Raw genomic sequence first — 23,160 nt, 5'->3', positions numbered from 1 at the left:
GGGTGGCTTAGTCGGTCGAGCATCTGACTCGAGATTTCGGCTCCGATCACGATTTCATGGGTGGTGGGATCGAGCCCTGCACTGGGCTCCGCGCTCAGCAGGGAGTCTGCTTGGGATTCTCTCTCTCTCCTTCTCCCTTTGCCCCTCTCCCCACTCATGCTCACTCCCTTTCTCTTTAAAATAAGTGAATAATCTTAAAAAAAAAAAAAAAAAAAAGGAAACTACCTAAATTTCCATAACCAAGAGGATATACGAATTTTTTTGTGTGGACAACTGCCATTTGTTTTGACCTTCCAGCAGCATCTGAACCTACTTTCTATGTCTGGGGACTCCCCTACTTGCCAAGGCAGAGTGCACTTCCACTATACATCTATGTATGCCAGATTCTTGCTTTCCCAGTCCCCTCTGAAGCTAGGGCCCAGGCGCATGACCCAGGTGCCACCAGTCGGCTGCGCCTGCCCTAGATTTTCATGCAGCTGCAGGGGCTGCCCAGACCCTCTAGGCAGGGAGGGGTGTCAGCTGCACACGGCTAGGCTCGCAGAGGCTGTGGCGGTTGCCGTGCTCACCGCAGTGTTCTGGGTCAGCGGGACCAGCAGCTGTGGCTGGGGCGCCCCTAGTGGGCAAGTTTTACAGCACGATTTGGGACATTGTCCCTATCCGTGGACCCTGCAAGCCTGATTGTTCCACCTTCCCAAAGATTTTCTGAGCTCTTTAATACATTCCTTTGTTTTTGTTTGCTGGCTTAAATTAGCCAGTTTGTTTCTGTTGCTCTCAGCTAAAAACCTTAATCCTGATAGAATTATGGATTATGACATATTGTGTAACATACATAAGAATGGCATACATCAAAATCAGGGTAAAAAAATGGGTGAAATCAGGAGTCGTCCTTGGAGCTGTAAGTTGTATCTGAAATTATAATAATGAAAAATATATAGCAAATGTAGGAAAATACTACAATTTGATAAAACTGGGTGGTGTGTACAAAGCTATTTTTTTCCTTCTTCACTTCTTAATATGTAAACTAGTCTAGCACATGCACACATATAAACTTTTAGTATAATGAATACAGAACTACTCAGAATCTGAAGGTTTCAGAGCAACAGTATTCTATTGAAATTATTTGCCTCTCTTTCCAAAAAAGAAGATCCATTTCTGAGTGGGCCTGTATCTAAACTCACTAATAAACATTATGACAAGAAAGGGGGGAAAAATATGTTGAAAATAGATCTAGTAGAGCATGAAGGTGAGAACTGAAATGATATTTACATGTGTGGGTTTTCTTATCACAAGGAAATAAATATATAATCATCATTTCTCAGAAAAGTGCTTCTACCAAGGGGAGGCATCAAGACATTTCGAAAAGCACAACTTCAACAAACATAACTGGGCATTTATCACATTTACTAAGTTCCTCAGGTTCAGCATAAAGAAAATGAAGCCGATACCAAATATTCTAATAATAATAAAAACATACTCTTCTAGCTACCCAGGAATGCCAGTTTTAAGTAACTTAAAATACTTTATTTAACAAATTTCAGCATCACATAAAAATTCTTTCAGCGTAATTAAAATTCACAAAGTTTGGTTTTATAAGCCTCATAACCTTCCTAGAAGTTTTGTGGAACATGAGCTTATCCTTACATTACAGATGTTAATACTGAGACATAAAGAAGCCAGATTACAGTCATGTTGAGAGTTAGTGAGTGGATAGAAGACAGATCCAAATTTAGCTTTCTGATTTCCATTCTGGCTATTGGGTTACATGGTTTATCCAGTCTATTAATAGTCATAAATCAGTTCAAAAGTATGCTGTAGGTGTTTCATCACCATCAGTGGGGACACTGTAATAGAAAAAAATACACATGGGTTCAAGTTCCAGCTTTGTCAGTTACTACATGTGTGCTTTAGTCAAATTATTGAATTGCCGGAGCCTCGGTGTTCCCCATTTGTGAGACGGAATAAAGTGAGTATCTTACAGACCAACCTCAATGCATTCTTCTTGCATTTGTTAAACTGCAATTAACGCTCTAGGTCTCATTCTTACTGGTCAATTACTTGCAATCATTTGGATTAAGTAAGTCCTCTGAATATACAGTTTATGTTTGTTTGAGAGCCACAGGTGCTTATGTAACTGAAAAGGTCTACATTCAACTCTTTTAGTGTATTGACAAGTATTTTATCATATTGGAACATAGAGTTCTGTCCAGAATTAAACTTAAATGCTTTACCAAAGTAGCCACTTTGGTTTCTCCTAAAGTGATATTTTTTCTATCCTTTCAGTTCTTTTTTTTTTTTTAGATTTATTTATTTATTTGAGAGAGAGAGAGCAGGAGCTCGAGCAGGGGGAGGGGCAGAGAGAGAGGGAGACAAGCAGACTCCCAACTAGGCACAGAGCCTGATATGGGGCTCAATTTCCAGGACCCCAAGATCATGACCTGAGCTGAAATTCAGAGTCAGATGCTTAACTGACTGAGACACCCAGGCGTCCCTGTCCTTTCAGTTCTTTAAACATGATTTTTAACCATTACATTTCTAGGCTTCCTCCTCCTCCCGTTAAGAGCAAGGATGCATGGTTTGCTTCCCAGCTGCTCTGTCCTGTGGTCCTCAGGAGGACATTGTGTGGGCAGGAAGGGGGCACATGCCAATGTAGCACATACAGCATCCCTGAAGTGACAGACCTGGAGTATGATCACCTTATAAGCCACCAGCTGTCCTCCACGGATCAGCTTATTATAGTCCACGTGTTCTCAGCTGGCGAAACGGACAAGACCACAAAAGAAATGGCCAAAGTGTATAGAAAACTCAACAGATCTAAAAGCATGCCTTGCATTCAGGTGAGTGTCATGTGTATTAAGACAAATTGTGAATAATGTTTACTTGCATGTTACATCTTAATACATTTCCTCAGCCGCACAAAGCGCCATGGGGGAATTTCTCCCCCACTTTTTAAACTGAGGTATGACCTTCATATAGTAAAGGTCACACATCTTAAGGGCATATAGCTTAATGAATGTTTATGTATGTGTACACCTATATAATAACCACCCAGATCAAGATACAAAATATTCCCAGGCCCAAAAAAGCTCCCTCTTGCCCTTTTCAGTCAGTAATCCACCTACTTCCTGCCCCTGGTAACCACTTTTCTGACTTCCATCACCATAAATTAGTTTTGTCAGTTTTAGATCTTCATATGCATGGAATCAGTGTGCACATTTTGAAACACACAGTACATTGTTGTGCTTCTTTTGCCAAAGAATAGGAATGGTAAATACCAGGCATGCTGGCATCCTCCCATTCTGCCCCCGTGACAGACACTACTAATCCAGCACCCTTTTCAACCGAGCCTAGACTGGGTCCTAAACTCCTTTCCCTGACTGCATTGCAAACAACCACTACCAGCTGGCCTGGGTAGTAACTCATGAAGCCTTTTCCCCATGATAGCCTTTACCCTCAGCACATTTAATGAGTATTCTCTAGGCCTTGTGGATTCTATCACTATGACATTTTTTCCCATTTGAGCCTTTTTTCCATTCCCACTGCTTCTGCCTATTTCAGGCCTTCATCACCTCCCATCTGATTCTCTCCAGTGGCCTGTCTGACAAGTTTTCCTGCCTCTGGTCTTGGTGCCCCTGATAGTTGCTACATGTTGCTGGGTGTTCTTTTTAATATACGGGCACGACTGCATCATTCTCCTGCTGACAATCTTCTAAGGACTTCCCTTCGGGCCAAGTCCAAGTCCTTTAGTGTGACATTGAGGGCCCCTCCCAGTGGGGCTCTTCCCACCCTGACTGCCCAGTTCCCTGTTCCAACCTCAGTGATAGCCCCAGGGGATATATTAAAGAACGTTTGCAGAGTCCAAGTCTGAAGCATGTGCAAGCCGAGGGCTTGGGCCATGCCGCCCCTTGCAGAGATGCTGCCACTGAGTGGCCTTTTAAGAGGTTGCCTTAAATAGCCCTGGGCTTCTTTTGAGGGATGTTACATTATATTCTCCAGGCCTAGTGTCCTCTAAATGAAGCCCAATGTGAAAATTGTCTTTCTGAATGAGAAGCTTTACTTCCCATGACGATTCGGTATGTTTCCTCTTCTCTGATAATGAGATTTTTGGTGCCCAACTGGGTTTCTCTTTTCACTTTGCCTGAAAGTACAGAACAAAGTTTTAAACTGAATTATAACAATAGAGTGAGAACTTATGGACCACTTACCTGAAATCCAGTTCTTCTTTTGGATCCAGAGCTTCTGTTTATACTGAAATTTTCTCATCATATATTTTTTTTAATTTATTATTTTCTCTGATACTATTCTTACTTCCTATAAAGCACCTCTGGTCTTTTGCTAAAAAGGCAGAATATAAACAAACAAATTTAAAATGTAAGTTTTGATGAAGTAAATTTTATTTCGTCTAGTAGAATTGACAGCAACCTTGCAGGAAAGTGACATGTCATTTTGTAACTCTGAATGGTGAAGAGAATGCAAGCGTATTGGCTGGGTACCCCAGGGTATCCTAGATTCTTTTTTAGATCATAAAAACAAAGGGAATGCTCTCATACCGGAGACAAATACAAATAAGAATGGGGAAGATTGTAAAACATATAAATTTCACCTGAGAACTGCAGTCTTCGTCAAAAGGGTAGCCTGGTCAGACCAGGGTCGTGGCTCCCTCTTCCTCTCTTTCTTTCCACCTAACCAGGGAACTGGGAGGCCTCTGTGATGCTGAAATTGTTAAGCCTCACTTGGAAGCTGGATAGCAAAGAGAATTCACCGGATATTCTGGTGGAAGCATCAAGGGTGTAGACAAAGTTCCTAGAAGGGTAGTCTGAGCCACAGGGGGTTTGGGGTGGGATCTGGGAGCACGGGGAGCACTGGTTCTGGGCATGGCAGCCCCACTCTTCTAGCCTGCCCTGAAGCCAGGTTCCTCTCCCCACAGCTGGAAGCTTCTTGATAGCAGGACCCTATCTTGCTCATCATTATAGCCCTAGTGCCTATCCCGGGGCCAAGTACATGGTGAACATCTAAAACGTATTTGTCAGGTGAATAAATGAACCAACGAATGAGTGAATGAGTGGAAAAGGATGCTGAGTCTGAGGCCAGATATGAGGGTATATGGTCACTGCTAATTCTTTCTTGGTTTCATGGGAGGTGCTCTGGGACCGGGGCTTGTGAAAGGAACTAGGTCTCCCCTGAAGAGACAGACGAGCTGAGTGGACGAGAGAGCAGGCCCATAGTCAGGAAGAGTTCAACTCCTCACTGGAAAGACAATAATGTGCATCAAATCCCAGCGGCTCTGATATACTTGGGGCAGAGAGTACCTGCCATCCCCCCTCCCCCCATGCCTGGCATCTAATAGACACTCAGTAAATGTTCACTGAACTGATCTGAAATGGCAAAGTCAGAATAAGATCAAGAGAGCAAATATTTATTGAGCACTTACTGTGTTGCAACTGCTATTTACCTGGAATATTATTTAATTCTCAAAAGAGCCATAAATGGCTGGCTCTCCGCATATGAGTCCATTGAGTGCAGGTTGATACCTGAGACAGGACAGTTAGGTCACTTGTCCAAGGTTACTCAGTCAGGAAGGTGTGGGGCTGAGATTCACACTAGGCAGTCTTACTCCAGGACCCATGCTCTTAAGCACCCTGTTATGCCATGTAGCCTTGTGGAGGAGAAAAAGCAGTGGCTAAGGGGGGCAAGAGTGGAATCAAATGAGATGAATGGATTGAGAGGACTGGCGCATATCCCGCACTTCACAAGTGTGTGCTTGGGCGTGTGGAGGCAGGAGGCATGGAGGGGGCTTCGTGTGTATGCTCAGCAGGAATTGTGCAGGTCAGTACAGCTGATAAAAGGAGCCGTGCCTGGCTGAACCCTTTTAACAATGAGGAAATAAGCCCCCAATACTAGTAATATCTACTTGAGGATGAAGCTTTTTTGATAGCACAATTCTGTATATTTATTCATTCAGGTGACAAACATTCACTGAGCTCCTACAACAAGCTGGGAGTGGGATAGCAACTTGAGACAGAAAAATGAATTAGACCCTGATCGTGTCCTCAAGGAAAAGACAGTCCAGAGAACAGTCATGACACATGACATGGTGACATGAGTGCTGGTTTAGAAGTATCAGCAGAACATTTAGGCAAGAAGTGGCTTGTAGGACTAGTAAGACTTGTAAGACTAGTAAGAATTAAGTGAGTGATATTTCCACAAACTACGTTTTGGAAGACATGTTGGAAAACTGCACGTTGGAAGGCAAGAAGATATCAAGTTGCAGGATGAACCTGGGAGATGGGAAAGGCATCAGTATTGGGGGGGTGCATGCTGGGGGAGTTAGCTAATGAAGGTAGCAGAAACCTAACTGTGAGGTTCAATAAAGAACCCCAATTCTCCTTGAAAAGGGAGAGGAATCATTAAAGGATTTTAAGCGGAGAAGTGACATGAAGAGATTTTGTATTTTAGAAGGATCATGTTGACAGAACGTTCCAGAAAAGATCAGAATGACAGAGAGACCTAGTATCGCATTTACCCAGGGGAGAAATGGTCAGGCAGTGGCCGTGGGAGTGAAAAAGGATTCTGAATCTGAGTGGTAGTTAGAAGCAAGACTTCATAAGATTTGATACGTTGAGTGAGGTCAAGAGTTTAAGATGTCTCCCAGCTTCTTGTTTGCACAGTTAGAAGAAAAGCAGTACCATTTTCTGAGATAGGGAATTCAGAAGGATGAGGATAAGAAATGTCCGTTATCTATTACTACATAACAAACCACCCCCAAAACTTACAATCCTAGAACAGCAACCATATATTTCCTCATGACCTGCTCAGGACTAGCAGGGATGACCTTACTATGCTTCACACAGCATTGGCTGGGACAGTTTGAGTACAGCTGGAGGATTCAAGAAGAGCCTCATTCATATGGCTGGCAGGGAGTCCTGCTGACATTTAGGAGCTCAGCTACGGCTATTGGCCAGGGGCCTCTGTTCTCCTCATGAGGGCCTGCCTTTCTAAGAGTTATTCAGGATTCCTCACAACATGATGTCCGTGTTTTGAGAAGGAATGTTCCAAGAGGTGAAGATGGAACCTGGAGACCTCTTAAGGCCTGGCCTCAAAAGTTATGCAGTATACTCTTGATCAAAGCCTATCACAGGGCCAGCCCAGATTCAAGGGGAGTGGAAGTAGACTTCCATCTCTTGATAGGTAGAGTGGCAAAGAATTTATAGACATCTTTAATCCACCATAAGTGTTTGAAGAGGGGTGCCTCAGTCACTAGAGCGAGGGACTCTTGATCTTGGGTCATGAGTTTAAGCCCCACATTCGGCATAGATCTTACTTAACAAAAAAACAAAACAAAAAAAGAATGAAGAGAAAGATGACAATTTCAGATTGGCATGTTGAGTTGGAGGTACCTGAGTGTCATCAAAATGGAGACATCAAGAAGTAGGCAATTCAACCCAAAAGTCTGATACTCAGAGGAGAGCACTAGCTTTGGAAAACATTTGGCACACAGAAATTGTAGCTAAAATTATGGGTTACCTAAGGGGTATGTGAAGAGAGTGAATAGCAGGAGGCAAGATTGGAGATTTTAGATATTTAGAGATCAAGTAGAGGAAAAATTGTGCTTGACAAAGGCTAGGATGGAAGGCATAGAGAAATAGAAAGAAAACAGAAGAGTGGGACCACAGAAGCCCAGGAGAGAGTTTGAGAAGGAGGACTGTTTAGTAATTTCAAATGCCTCAAAGAGGTCAAGAAATAGAAGAAACATGAAAATGTCCACTGGCCTTGGCTATACAGAGGTCTTTGATAAGTTTATGAAGAAGGCATTCCTAATGGAGTGGTAGGAATAGAGTCTAGAATTGTTGGCTCAAAGATGCAAATACTGCTGAATGGAACAAGGGATTTGTTACCTGGGATTTAATGTCTTTACAACTTTTTGCTTTTTTAGAGTTGTTCAGATCCCTTCCGATTGCTCAAATACAACATCACTTCTGCATGTAAATTTACTGGTGGCAGTTGTCCACTTCTGGTTCAAAGACACAATGTCATTCCAGGAATTTTTTTGGTACGTGCTTTGAGATATATGACTGTTTTAACCAACCTACTATGTTGTTATATGTGAATAATGTTGTGTGTGATGCTTGTGTGACTTAGAGATTATTCATAAGAAAGAAAAGAGAGAATGAAGAAATAGATAAGCTCGAATCACAACCTTCTGCGGGAACCCCTTGACTATAGGTCTTCTTATAACTGCAGGTTATAGCTGCAGCTATTCTTCTAACTGTTGGATTATTGTTACGATTGCTCTAATGAGGTTAAAAATTGAATACTCTGTTAACACTGAGGTGGTCAAATCCTCTACCTCATGAGTTGATATGGGATTATAAATGCTAGTTTAATTCTTGCATTTAAGAAGCTTATAACCTAATTGAGGAGATAGGAAACATAATATACATATTTTAAGACTGAATAGAATAACTACTGTGACTGAAATAGCCTAGTATGGTAGAGAAAGCATGAACTTTGAAAATCAACAGACCTGAGTCCAGACCTTGGTTCTACTATTTGCTTGCTGTGTGACCTTGGGCAAATTACTAAGCCTCTCTGAGCCTGTTTCCTCCCTTACAAAAAGGGAAAATGATAACGAACTCATAAAATTGTAAAAATTCAGTGAGATAATGTGCATAAAATGCTCATTTCAATTTCTGGCACATCGTGGTACTTATTAAATGTTAATTCCTTTCCACCAATTTTTCAGTTCAACAAGTGTGTATGGAATGTCTGCTCTGTGCCAAGCACAATATTGGTTCTGAGGATACAAAAAAAAAAAAAAAAAAAAAAGAGCCACAGTCCCTCCTGCCAAGGAGCTTCTAGTTCAAGGGCAGGGGTGGGGGGTGCAGTCTGTGGCTTCCTGAGAGTTATGGGATGTGAACGGAACCCTGAAGGGGTTTTCATACAGAGAGGTAAAAAAAGAGAGGGAAGTTCCAAGGAGAAGCAGTGTTATTAGTAGAGGTAAAAAGGAAAGGCTAGGAACACAAGGAATCTGGAGACCTGGTTTTGTTGTTTGTTTGTTGTTTTTGAGAGAGAGAGCACGCACGGGGTGGGGGCGGGGACAGAGGGAGAGAGAGATTCTCAAGCAGGCTCCATTCCCGGTGTGGAGTCCGACGCAGGGCTCGGTCTCAAAACTCTGAGATCAAGATGTGAGCCAAAATCAAGAGTCCAACACTTAACTGACTTCACCACCTAGGCACCCCTGGGGACCTGGTTTTTAGTCCTGCACCTTCCATTATAACCAGCTGAATATATTTGGGTTGATCTCATCTGGAGATGGAGAGGACTGGATTAGATCAGTGGCTCTCACCACTGGCTCCTGCCTTAGCTACATGAAAAAAATGATTTCTGAGCCTCACCCTAGAACAATCAAATCAGAATTCCTGTGGATGAGACTCAGCGTCAGTTTCACATCAACTTTATTATGATACATTTTATATACAATGCACTCACTTTATTGTACAGTCTCAGTAACTTTTGACAGATGTGCATACTCGTGTAACTGCCTCCACAATCAAGACAGAAAACATTGCCACCAACCCAGAAAGTTTCCTTCAGTTCTTTCCTTCTACCTTCATCCCCAGGCAATCACTGATCTGCTTTCTGTCGCTATAGATTAGGTTTGCCTTTTCTAGAATTCATCTAAAAGGATTCATATAATAAGCATTCTTTCATCTGGCTATTGGGGATTTCAATGTTTTTTAAAAGCTTCCCTGGAGGGGCCCCTGGGTGGCTCAGTCTGTTAAGCGTCCAACTCTTGGTTTTGGCTCAGGTGGTGATCTCAGGGTCATGAGATTAAGCACCGTGTCTGGCTCAACGCTTAGCGCCGTCTGCTGAAGTTTCTCTCTGCTCCTCCCCACGCCCGCTCGCTCGCTCGTGCTCTCTCTCTCTCTCTCAAATAAATGTTTTTCAAAAATATAAATAAGTAAATAAGTAAATATATAAATAAATGCTTCCCTGGATGATTTTAATGAAGAGCAATGGACTGGATGATCTCTCAGGGTCCTTCCAGCTAAAAATAAATCATGGTTTCATCTGCTAGTCTAGAGATACTTTATAAGAATTGCATTTTAGGAATAATGAGAATGACTGCTGTCATTGTAATAATTATGATAATGCTAACACTAATGTTCGTTGAGATTTTACAATGCGCCCAGGCACTGTGCTGTTAACTCCTCTGTACTTTCCTACCTAAATCCCCACAGCAGGGATTAACCTCTGAGGCGGTAGGTGCTAATATTATCCCTGATAACAGAGATGGAAACTGAAGCTTAGGGAAATTAATTAACCTGTCCAAGGCAAGGAGCTATCTAGCAAGTGGTGGGGTTAGGATTCAAACCCAGATTTCCCTCCAATAAACAGAGGCTTTACTTTTAATCAAGATGCTACAAAACTCCTACCCGGTGAAGTCTCAGCCCCCAGTACTGCAGAAGTGTAAAATGATACCAGATGAATGCTTTCAGTTTGTTGATGAGTTCCAGCTGGGGAGAAGAAACTAATTTAAAGGACATTTAGCAAGAAAGGCTTAAGGCAAAGAGCCTCTCACCTTAATACGAAAGTAAGCCGGTTTGTTCAGAGTGTCAAATGACAGTTAAGACTAAAGAGACTTAGGGGCGCCTGGGTGGCACAGTTGGTTAAGCGTCCCGACTCTTTGTGGTTTCGGCTCAGGTTGTGGTCTTGGGGTCGTGAGATCGATCCCCTCCTCGGGTTCCGTGCTCAGTGGGGAGTCTGCTTGAGACTCTCTCTCCCTCTCCCTGTCCCTCTCCCTCTGCTCCTCCTCCCCACTTCTCTCTCTCTCTCAAATAAAAATAATAATAAAGACTAAAGAGACTTAAGAGGAATGAGTTGGGGCAGAGGCTTTTGAGATATATACAAAATAGAGAGCAAGAATGGTTCATCTACTGATATCATTCTAGGAAAGTGAATAACCTCAGATTTCAATCCACATATGCACCAAAAAAAACCTCTTAATTTTGAAAATACACATCCACTGTCACTATGAACAATGAACAATAAGTCTTATTCTCTGGTAGGGAAATCTTCCCACATACCTGGCAGGTGATCAAATACCTCCCTGCTTCTGCAAGCCTATTTGATCCTGCGAGTCTTGGCAGACTTGCTTGGTTGGTTATAGTCTATGCTTCCTATAAATTTACTGGTGGTTTAAAAAAACAAACAAACATAGGCACAATGAAAATGTATGTCCTCCTTAAGTTGCACTCATCCCAAATCAAAGTCTTGTCAGCTGAGATCCTCCCCATTCCCTGTAAGAGAATACATGATCACTTAAACAGGTTCCTATTCAAACGCTGGCTGCTAAGCCAAGATCAAGGCTCAGCCTGCCTAGCTGTCTGTCCACTGGGTGACAGTGTTGATCCATCTGATATAAATGTGCTTTGTCTCTGGGCCAGAAAACTCCGGGAAAGATTGCAGCCAGATGGCTTTCTGAGGGCCTTGGGGAATGGCTCTGCCTTTCTTCTCCAAGTATGGCAGGATCATTGTTTTCTTTATTTTTCAAGGGAAAATGTGAGGTGTAGAATTGTTCCAGTTACCATGTTGGGCTGGGTTTCTGTGGGCAGAGTGGTACAGAGAACAGATGTGATTGTCCATAGTAAGTTAACCTGCATTTTCTTCATAATGTAACAAAGGCAAAAGACTTGCAAAAAGCATTGTGAAAACTCAGCTGAAAATTCAGCTGTTTACCTAGATGCCTTGGGATGGATCGATTCTTTACCCAAGGTGTTCACTCTTACACAAATGTGCTGGTGTCTGGGATGTGTATTACCCAGGGCTCTGACGAGGGGCAAGACTGTCTGTGGAGTATCATTTCCAATTTGCCAGGGCACAGTTTGTACATTGTTCCATCTGTTCCAACGTGATCCCAGTCTTCAGGAGGAGAAATAGATAAGCTAGAACAATTGTAGTAAGACTCGATGTGATCAGCAGAAATGATGGAGTCATGATAATGCAAGAGTGGAGAGGGAATGATGAACCATCCATACTCCCACTTTAAAAGGAGAAGGCAGAAAGTGAGTTAGTGTTTGCTTCAAGATGCTAAGAGGGTTGGTTTGGGCAACTGTTCTCTTCCGCTTCTCCTCCCCAAGATGGAAAGGACAATGATTTAAATTAGTGGGACTCTTCGGTGAGCAATAAAGTCATGTTAATGTGACACTCTGCTTCCAAACTTTTTTAATCAGTGTGAAAGATTAAAATAGAATTATCAATTTGAGAAATTATACCACAGAACCTTTTGAGCATCTAAAACAGTTTTTTTTTTTCTCCTTTGCTTTATTTGATATTATTTGGTCTGATCTCTTTGTGCTAAGCTAGCATATCTATATTTTATTATACTTAACAAAAGCTTTGGGGTTTTTTCATATATATATTTAAAAATACACTTAAAAACTGCAGTAGTATTTTCTTAGGGAGTTCTGCTGGAGTTCTGAGACCTTCAAGTGTGGGTTAGAAATCCAAACAGGTTGTCTGGCTGCATGAAGATGGGGCTCTCACTTTCTAGGGCTCACACAGACATTGAGCAACACAGAACAAAGGGCCATAGAAGCCAGAGTGTGAAGCTCTTGAGCTGTAAACGACTCCCCTGTCTCTGCTCTTTGGACGTTTCAAGGCCTTTCTGGGCCTTATCGACCACACCCAGACAGCATGGGCCTATTTAGGGCAAACTGTCACCACAAACATTATGATACTCTCTTTGGTGCATATTAAGGACATTTTATCAGAGTTTTGGTATTCTCTACCCAGCAGGGCTCTACCATTTCACCCGCAGAGAAAATAAAAGGATTTAGGAGAGGTGGCTCTGAGCAGGGGAGTTGAGAACTTTCTGGGACTCACCAGAGCAGACTGGATTCTCTCAGGAAGCAAAGCCAACCTGCGGCATGTCCCAGCGCGTCTGCCTGCTTCCCCAGCGAGGCACAGTGAGAGCAAGCAGAGAATGGGGTAGAGGCGCGTGCACCCACAGGAGCTCCAGGACACCCCCTCTGCTTATTTCCGCAGACACGAGCACAAGATGCGTTCTTCCTCCAATTTCTTCTACCTTCTTCATTCTCTAACGAAGGTCCTTAGTGGCTTATGTGGCTGCTCTGGGAGAAGCCAGCACCATACAAAATTTGAGAGGGGGGTTCTCGTGGTGAAACCCAATTTTTTTAAATGCAAAAAAGCATAAAGGAGAAGATAAAAATCATCCACGCTCCTGCTACCCAGAAATAAACACTGTTAATGGTTCAGTGTCTATCTTCCCAATGTCTCCACACACGCACACACACACATGCACACATGCACACGCACATGCACACACATACATGCACACGCACACGCACGCACATGCACACACGCACGCACACACATGCACACACGCACACACACATGCACACACATACATGCACACGCACGCACACATGCACACGCACGCGCACATGCACACACACACACGCGCGCGCGCGCACACACACACACACACACACACACACACCCCAGACTAGGATCTTGAGGTACATATAACAATATAAGCATTTCCCTAAATCATTAAGTATTATTTCTATATTCTTTTACAGCAGCATCATTTATGTTGGCTGAATAATATTCCAATATAAGGCTGGACCATGATTTATTATTTAATATCTCTCTTGTTGCAGGATACTAAATTATTTTAAAGAAGAACATCTAAAAAAATAGAGCTGTCTCCCAACAACATGGATGGAACTAGAGAGTATGATGCTAAGTGAAATAGTCAGAGAGACAAATACCATATGATTTCACTCCTATATGGAATTTAAGAAACAAAACAAACGAGCAAAGGGGACAAAAAAGAGGAACAAATCAAGAAACAGACTCTTTTTTTTTTTAATATTTTATTTATTTATTTGAGAGAGAGAATGAGATAGAGAGAGAGAGCATGAGAGGGGGGAGGGTCAGAGGGAGGAGCAGACTCCCTGCCGAGCAGGGAGCCCGATGCGGGACTCGATCCCGGGACTCCAGGATCATGACCTGAGCCGAAGGCAGTCGCTTAACCAACTGAGCCACCCAGGCGCCCAAGAAACAGACTCTTAACAATAGAGAACAAACTGATAGTTACCAGAGGGGAGGTGGGCGGGGGATGGGTGAAATAGGTGATGGGGATTAAAGAGTACCCTTATCATGATGAAAATAAAAGAAAATAATAAAATAAAATAACTAGAGCTGTCTAATATGGGAATGTGGAGCTTTGCAAAGCAGTGAGCTCTCCTTTTCAGAGGCTAGAGTATAGTATTTGGAGGGGTAGCTCGGAAGGAATTGCTACCTTGAGTGGGTGCCTTCTTTCTATTCTCTGTCCTGGCAATTATTTTTCTGCCAAGGCTTGCCCCTCTTTCACTGTGCTTCAGTCTCACCTTAATTTTACAATGTCTCCTTCCCCCTCCAAGTGAAATGAGTCAGACATAAAAGGATAGATACTCCATGATTCCACTTGTATGAGGTCCCCAGACTAGTCAAATACAGAGAGACAGAAAGAAGAACCGTGGTTCCTGGGGCTTGGCAGAGAGGAGAAAGGGGAGTCATTGCTGAATGGGTACAGAGTTTGTTGGGGATAATGGAAGGTTTGGGAGAGGCATGGTGGTGATGGTTGCACAAAGATGTGAATATCCTTAATACCACTGAACTGTATGCTTCAAAACAGCTGACGTGGTAAATTTTGTTACGTATATTCTCCCACAATAAGGAGAAAAAAGGAGAGGCAGTGTATAGGAAAAGCAGCCAACCTTGGATTGTAGCCTTGGTCCTGCCTGACTTGTTGGGTGACCACAGGTAATTCACCTCTCTAGTCCTCAATTTCTTAATCTCTATATTGAGGGGGCACAGGATTAGTTAATCTCTAGGTATCCTCTTAAATCCAACAGTCATCGGGAAACGGCGGATCTGAGGACAAAGTCCTACTGGGATTTCCGCTGGGGTCCCACCTGGTGGCTGAACACTTGTGGGAAAGAACCATCTCTCAGACAAGTGATAGAGAAAAATGACATTTGCTATACTTTTCAGAAATGAATGTTAGAGTTGCTAGGCTTATTAAAATATAAGTCTGTAGGAAGAGTCCAGACAAAGGGTCTAGGTGATTTCTGACTTAAAAAAAAAAAAAAAATTCAGACCCCAATTAGAGTCTAGAGAAGCTCTAGAATAAAGTTGATGAAGCCGATTATCTTGAGTTTAGTGGGTAAAAATCAATCTCTTATGCAAATATAGTTTATCGCTTTAAGTAAAACAAATACCATTTTAACAATCACAGTTTCCTATTACAAATGTTGATGATTTCAAGGATGCAAGTCCACCATCCTTGGAACCACTACCATGAATCTTTCTATATCCCCAGCAAGCTCTTTGCCCTTCTTAGCCAACAGCCTGAGAAACTGGACTGTAGAATAAGTATAACCGTGATGGTAGCTCATATGTAAATAGTCATAATCTTTTTTCTTCCTTTTTTTTTTTAACTTAAAGAGACCTGTTAAACTTTTGTTCAAATTAATTTTGTTCAAATTCCGTATCATTTATCAGCAGAATCCTTTTTTGGCATAACTCTTCCATTCCAGAGATCTAATGTTCCAAATAACAAATCTTCTAGACTTTCACTTGACAGGAGAGCAGTGCAAGCAAGAACTGGAGATGATTTAATGGCCCCCTCCCTGCCCCAATCCCCCCTTGCCTTTCTGGTCCTTCCACAGGCCTGGGCCACCGTGAGAGGCAACACTAACAAATTTCTGGTTACGAAATAAATGTCATGGGGGTGAAAAGTACAGCACAGGGAGTATTGTCCACAGTATTGTGATAACATTGTACGGTGACTGCACTCACCTCACTGAGCAATGCATATGTACAGACTTGTCCGCTCACTGTCGTACACCTGAAATGCGTACAACATTTTTTAAAGATGTTATTAATTTATCTGTCAGAGAGAGAGAGAGAGCACAAGCAGGGGAAGCAGCAGAGGGAGACAGAGAAGCAGGCTCCCCACTGAGCAAGGAGCCCAATGTGGGGCTTAGTCCCAGGACCCTGGGATCATGACCTGAGCCACCCAGGCGCCCCTATATAACATTTTATGTCATATTACTTCAATAAAAGAACAACAGTGGCACCATTAGAACACCGAAGCAGTGAGTAGAACAAATGGGGGCCAAGCAGGCCGGGAGCCATGATCTGTCCGGGGTGAGGCTCAGGTGGGGGACACAGATGGGGATCACCTGAGCATCTGTGCTATTGCCTGGTCAGAGCAACTAAGGTGCCGAATCTTCTCTCTCAAACCTGGGATGTACTGGCCTCCTGAGTGTCTGTCTCGTCAAATACTCTGGTTTGTTGTTGAACCGCTGTTGAACTTGCTTCAATAATAGTGTGTAGCCGTTGTTGAATTAAAGGACACGGGGCTCAGAATTTTGTCTCCTTACCAAAGAAACTGAATGGGGAAGGATGAACTGCAAATAGGAAAACCAGTTCTTTTGATCTGGATCATGAAGGAGTCAAGATCCTTCAGAGAGCGTTCCTGGATTAGGCCCCCTCCGGGAATGCTGGCGTCCGTCAGTGTCCTGCCACGAGTCCTCTGCAAACTCTCAACACTCTTTTCCACAGACTCAGCGACTGTCTCTGTATGCTGGTGACACCCACATCTCCAACCCTAGTCCCAGCTTCTCACCGGAGCCTTGGACCCATATACCCATATGCCTCCTGGACCGCCCCACTTAGAGGTGTTTTAGGTAGTTCACAGTAAACATGTCCAAGATGAAATCCATCTAGATCGTAAAGGGTAAGGTGGAGAAGGCATGAGGATAGTTGCAAAAGATGAGACTAGGCCAGATCATGCTAGGCCTTGTGAGTCATGAGGGGAGAGAGAAGAGGTGGAGGAAGGGGAGGGAGAGAAAGGGGGAGAGAAAGGGAGGGGGGGAGGGAGAGAAAGGGGGGGCGAGGAGAAGAAGAGGAGGAGAAGGAGGGGAGGAGGGAGACAATCCGGGTGAGAGAGGAAGGAGGCAGTGGATCCAGAGCGGGGACTCGGCTCGGGCCAGAATGTTGGAGGGGGAATGGCATGCCTCATTGGCCATTAAGGTGATACCAGTGATGTTGCCCATAGTCCTAGGAAAACTCTGGGGAACAGAACCAGGGCTGCTTGGTCACCCACCTTCTCTTCACCTGAAGAGTCTCATCTCACACCAAACCTCCTTCATTCCTTCCTTACGCAAAATATCGAGTGCCTACTATGTGCCAAACACTATAAAGTAAGTGAGGGAAAAGAGAGATAACAAGACAGAGGGACAGCAAGCAGCGAGGGGTGGCCCCAGGATGCTGCTTAAAAGGGTTGGGGTTTTGTTTTAATCAGGGAGACTTTCCTGTAAGAATTCACTCCCTCCCTCCCTTCCTTCCCTCCCTCCCTCCTCTCTCTGCTCCCCTTCTCCCCAACAAATCATCAGAGTACAAAGTCGTTGTGAACTCTCATAAGATCTTAAAGGATCCCAGTGGGTCCCTACATATGGCAAGAGTATTTTTGTTGAGATGTATTTTGTATTTGATGAAGTCCTGATTCAGTGTTTTGAAAAGACCTCTTGGATGAACCATGGAAACATGCTAAGTGAAAGAAGCTGGACACAAGAGGCCGCATCTTGTGTTTCATGTATATGAAATGTCCACAATAGGCAGATCCTTCAGACAGAAAGTATATTAGCCGTTTCCAGAGGTAGATGGAGAGGAAATGAGGAGTGACTCGCAGTGGGCATGGGCTTTCTTTGAGGGGGATGAGTATGTTCTGGAATTAGATAGTGGTGAGGGTTGTACCACCTTGTAAATATACTAAAAACCACTGAATTGTACAATTTAAAATGGAGATATAATGTTCATACAGCTTTTTTTTTTTTTAAAGGACCTCTTCCCCATGCCACCCTCAAAAAAATACCAAGAAGGATAGAATGTAGTGAGAGATCAAGGGGCATAAAAATTATTCCTGCGTGAATAATTGTGAATTGGGTTTCATGTAAAGCTATGCTAAGAGCACACAAACTGGAAAACTGTTGGGTTCAACCAGCTCATGTTCCTGAGTAAATTATTCTGTACCAACTCTCAAAGGCTTCCTTCCTTCCTGAATTTCTAAATGTGCCTTCTAATCATAAATACAGTGAATAACAGAAGGTAGTGACAAGTGAAAGAAACTGATGTTTTTCTAGTTTTATCCTTTGCTCTATTTTATGGGCATGAAGGCATATATTTTGTTTCTTAAAGATTTTTGGTCGCAAGCAACAGAAACCAATTCTGACTAATATAAGGGGTAGGGGAGTGGTTTTGGGAGGATTTAGGGTAGGCCACAGAATCAAAGACAGACTTTATTAGCGCCTCTGTAAGACCACACACGTTGGCCTTGGGAGCCAGGACGGCCCCACGGAGCTCAGCTGCAGTCACGCGCAGCGCCACCAGATGGCAGCAGCTCGCAGTGGCGCCCACCTCAGTCTGTCAGAGAGAGAGAGAGAGCACAAGCAGGGGGAGCAGCAGAGGGAGACAGAGAAGCAGGCTCCCCACTGAGCGAGGAGCCCGATGCGGGGCTTAGTCCCAGGACCCTGGTATCATGACCTGAGCCACCCAGGCGCCCCTATATAACATTTTATGTCATATTACTTCAATAAAAGAACAACAGTGGCACCATTAGAACACCGAAGCAGTGAGTAGAACAAATGGGGGCTAAGCAGGCCGGGAGCCATGATCTGTCCGGGGTGAGGCTCAGGTGGGGGACACAGATGGGGATCACCTGAGCATCTGTGACAGCCTTCCCACGCAGGCCAGGAGAGATCAGGTCTGATTGGCCTAACTTCAGTCACATGCCCAATCACGTGCAAAATACGCTCAAAGATCCCGAGTGTAGCCGTGAGCTTCAGTTTTGGAAATGTCTTCGCGTGTGCATATCCAGATTCCAAAGTGTAGTGTGAACGGAGAAGCGGAGCCGTTGGGAGTTGAATGATTTTGAACATTTGCTTCCTCTGTGTCATGCTCCCAGTTGGGAAAGCCGTGTGATCCCTCCGTCGGGGCTCTTACTGGGTCAAGTGTTGAGAATGAAATTGCTCTTTACGCTTCTAAGTAAATGACATCGTCACCGCGTCTCCCTGCCCGGCTAACAGAGAGACTGGCCAGGAGAATTGAGGCAATGAGGCTTAGCACAAGGAGGGGTGTGCAGACAGCTTCAGTCTTAACACCTGACCCAGGAGGAGCCCTAAAAGATGGGCCACGGAGACGTAACTACTTACGGCTCTTTTTAGGGGCTCCTATTTCTCCTCTAAGGGGGAAAAAAATACTGTGTAAAGTTTAAGGAAAGAATTAACCTGAAGAAAACCAACTAATTAGGCAATTATAAATAACTGAAATTTTCATTCTGTTTTCTTTCCAAGTCTAGTCCTTAAGACATGGCTTTGCAACATTTAAAGTTAACTTTAGGTATGTAGAAGCCAAGAACAATATCTAGAAACAGCTGGTTTAAGTATGTCTGGTTTGACTCTGAGGAATTAGAATACAGGTTCTTTTGGCTAAGAGGCTTAGCCTATAACACTGCATGCATGGGCGCCTGGCTGGCTCAGCTGGTGGAGTGGGCAACTCTTTATTTTTTTAAGATTTATTTATTTATTTGAGAGAGAAAGAGAGTGGGACAGAGGGGGAGGGAGAGAGAATCTTAAGCAGACTTCCTGCTGAGCACGGAGCCCAACGCCAGGCTCCATCTCACGATCCTGAGATTATGACCCTGAGATCATGAACTGAGCCGAAACTGGGAGTCAGATACCTATCTGATTGCACCACCCAGGCTCCCGTGGAGCAGGCAACTCTTGATCGCAGGGTTGTGAGTTCAAGCCCTGCATTGGGCGTAGAGTTTACTTTTTTTTTTTCAAGATTTTATTTATTTGTCAGAGAGAGCACACACAAGCAGGGGGAGCGGCGGGCAGAGGGAGAGAAGTAAGCTCCCCCCTGAGCAGAGAGCCCCATGCAGGACTCGTGACCAGAGCCGAAGGCAGACACTTAACCTACTGAGCCACCCAGGTATCCCTACAGTTTACTTTTTAATAAAAAGCTGCATGCAGAAATTCTCCTATGACTATATGGCAAGTCAGGAGGGCATGTGGTTATCAAAATTAGTATAAGAGCTTGTGATCACACTTATTGGTAAGATACATGGATTTTGTAATGCTGAACTTTAGGGAAAAGTCACAATGTTATAGAGGATGACTAATCACAGATAGAAGGGAAGTGAAACTTCTTAGTGTGAATAAATTTATAACTTCCCTCACCAAATCCTACCAGTCACCCTATTGTCTGATTTTCGAGGCATATTTGATCAGGAGCTTACATATTTTCTATCTACAACCCTAACAAGCAGTTTTTCTTATAAAAGACCATGGGAAAAACCAGTACCTACCAAAGAAGTGTGAAGATCTGGTTCAGACTGATATCACAACAGTTATTTCAAAATCAGGAAAACCCTGATGCATAGTTTTTCCTTATCCTTTCTGGAAAGACTGTAATGGTTCCATACTTTAAAAGCCAACCCAGTTTAGTAGCCATTAAAAAAAAAAGAATGAGACAAAGCAGTGATCAAATTTTTGATGAAGTGAGACCATAAGCTTTGGGATCAGAAACTTGAGTTTGAATCCTAGATCTACGACTTCTTTCTATGGTTTACCTCAGTTTCCTGATCCATAAATTGGGGAGAAAATCCCCTACGGATGTTGTGAGGGTGGGATGAGAGGCATACACAACAGGGCCTGGACTCAATGGCCAGATTTAAGTAAATGCAATCTTTACCTGTTGCTCACAGGGTTGATGTGAGACTAATTTTCAAAGGAGAAATGTTATGTTCAAATGAGAATGTATGTTTAAATGAGAAAATGTATTTAAAAACTATTAGTAAACCAAAAATATGAAGTTATTATTTTGAGGAAAGGGAGTTACACTTAAACATGGGTATGGAACTGTCTTTTAAGCTTTTGATTAGTGATGATGGGGTGTATATATGTGTGTGTGTGTGTGTGTGTGTGTGGAGAAGTAAGGGGTTTAAGGGGTTCCTTAGCTATGTTGAGCCCCTGATCTATTTTTTTAGTACTGCCTGAGCCATAGCCTCTCCCTCCCTCTTTACCTTACGGTTTCCAAGGGCAGCAGTCCTCAAACCTCGCTGTCCAGCTGTGGAGCTCTTTAAGAAATACAGGCCTCATGGGCGCCTGGGTGGCTCAGCCGGTTAAGCGTCTGCCTTCGGCTCAGGTCATGATCCCAGGGTCCTGGGATCGAGCTCCACATCGGGCTCCCTGCTCTGCGGGAAGCCTGCTTCTCCCTCTGCTGCTTCCCTTGCTTGTGCACTCTCTCTCTGCCAAATAAATAAATAAAATCTAGAAAGGAAGGAAGGGAGGAAGGAAGGAAGAAATATAGGCCTCACCCCCTTGGAGAGTCTCATCAGTAGATCTGGGTGGAGCCCGAGTATCTATTTTTTTAATAGACCCTAGAGTGATTTTTATATGCGACCAGGGTTAAGAGCAGGCATTTCACTTGGCCTCTAGGAAGAGATGAGAGTAGCTCATCTCATGTCTGCTTTCTTCTCCACTGACACTTGCTCTAGAACCTCTCAGCCAGTCCTGTGGCTTTAGAAACCCTCCATCTGCTGATGACCCCCACATTGGATCCCCCACATACAGCATCTCCCCAGAACTCCGTGGCCTTGCCGATTCCAACGCTCTATTTCAGTATCTCACTGGAACATTCCATAGGCATCTTGACTTAACTTTCCCAAATCGAATTCTACTTTTTCTCCAAAACCTGCCCTTCCCCATTTCTTCCTCATTTCAGGAAATTACCCTTGCCCAGTTTACTCAGACTAAAAATATTGAAATGGACTTCTCCTTTTCCATACCCTACTTGTAATCCGCCTGCCAATCCCGAGCCTCTACCTTCCTGGTGTATCCAGTCTGTTCACGCCACCTCCAGGCGGCATCCTCTTTCATAAGGGCCCCTGATTTAGCTCTGTGTCGGCCCTTGCGGCCCCTACTATCTGTTCTCTATAGCGACCGGAGTAATCTTTATAAAACCTGGATCAGATTATAGCGCCTCGCTGCTCAGAATCCTCAAATAGGTTCTCGAAGTAAAATCCCAGATCTTTTCTAGGGGTCCCCAAACTTCATGTACTCTGGCCCTTCCTCTCCTCCGCTTCCCCACCTGCTGCGCCGCCCTGGCCTCCCTGGCCTCCCTGCTGGTCCCCTCGGAGCCTTTACGCATGCGCTCTCTCTGCTGTCTGTCGTCCAGGAGCTGGACAGTTTATGCGCTCATATCATTGGGTCTCAGGCAAAGGTTACACCCTCAGTGGCCTTCCCTTTCTGTCCTGTCTAAAGGAACCCCTTTCACTCTCCATCCCTTACTTCTTTATTGGGTTCATAGCACTTATCACTACTTGGCATCTTATCCATCTGCTGGTTTATGATCTGATCCCCCCAGTGAGGGCAGGGGCTTTGTCTGTTTTGTTCCTTCCTGCACTCTGGTGCCTAGAAAGGTGCCCAGAAAAATATATATTTTTAAGGTTTTATTTATTTATTTTTTAAATTTTATCTATTTAGTTGAGAGAGAGAGAGCGAGAGTGGGGGGAGGAGCAGAGGGAGAGAGACAAATAGACTCCTTGCTGAATGCAGAGTCATGTGGGGCTTGATGGCAGGACCCTGGGATCACGAGCTGAGCCGAAATCAAGAGTCGGACACTCAACCGATTGAGCCACCCAGGCGCCCCAAGGTTTTATTTTTAAGTAATGTCCGCACCCAATGTGGGTCTCAAACTTACAACCCTGAGATCAAGAGTCACATGCTCTACCAACTGAGCCAGCCAGGCGCCCCAAGTAGATTTTCTTTTTTTTTTTTTTTAAGATTTTATTTATTTATTTGACAGAGAGAGACACAGCGAGAGAGGGAACACAAGCAGGGGGAGTGGGAGAGGGAGAAGCAGGCTTCCCGCGGAGCAGGGAGCCCAATGCAGGGCTTGATCCCAGGACCCCGGGACCATGGGACCATGACCTGAGCCAAAGGCAGATGCCACCCAGGCGCCCTGCCCTAAGTAGATTTTCAATAAATACTCTTTGACTGAGTGAATGGACATGCACCATTCCTT

Source organism: Phoca vitulina, unplaced genomic scaffold (assembly GCF_004348235.1).
Source record: "Phoca vitulina isolate PV1807 unplaced genomic scaffold, GSC_HSeal_1.0 scaffold19, whole genome shotgun sequence".
NCBI classification, from domain to species: domain Eukaryota; kingdom Metazoa; phylum Chordata; class Mammalia; order Carnivora; family Phocidae; genus Phoca; species Phoca vitulina.
The sequence above is the reverse complement of the archived record's forward strand: the minus strand, read 5'-3'. Positions refer to the sequence as shown.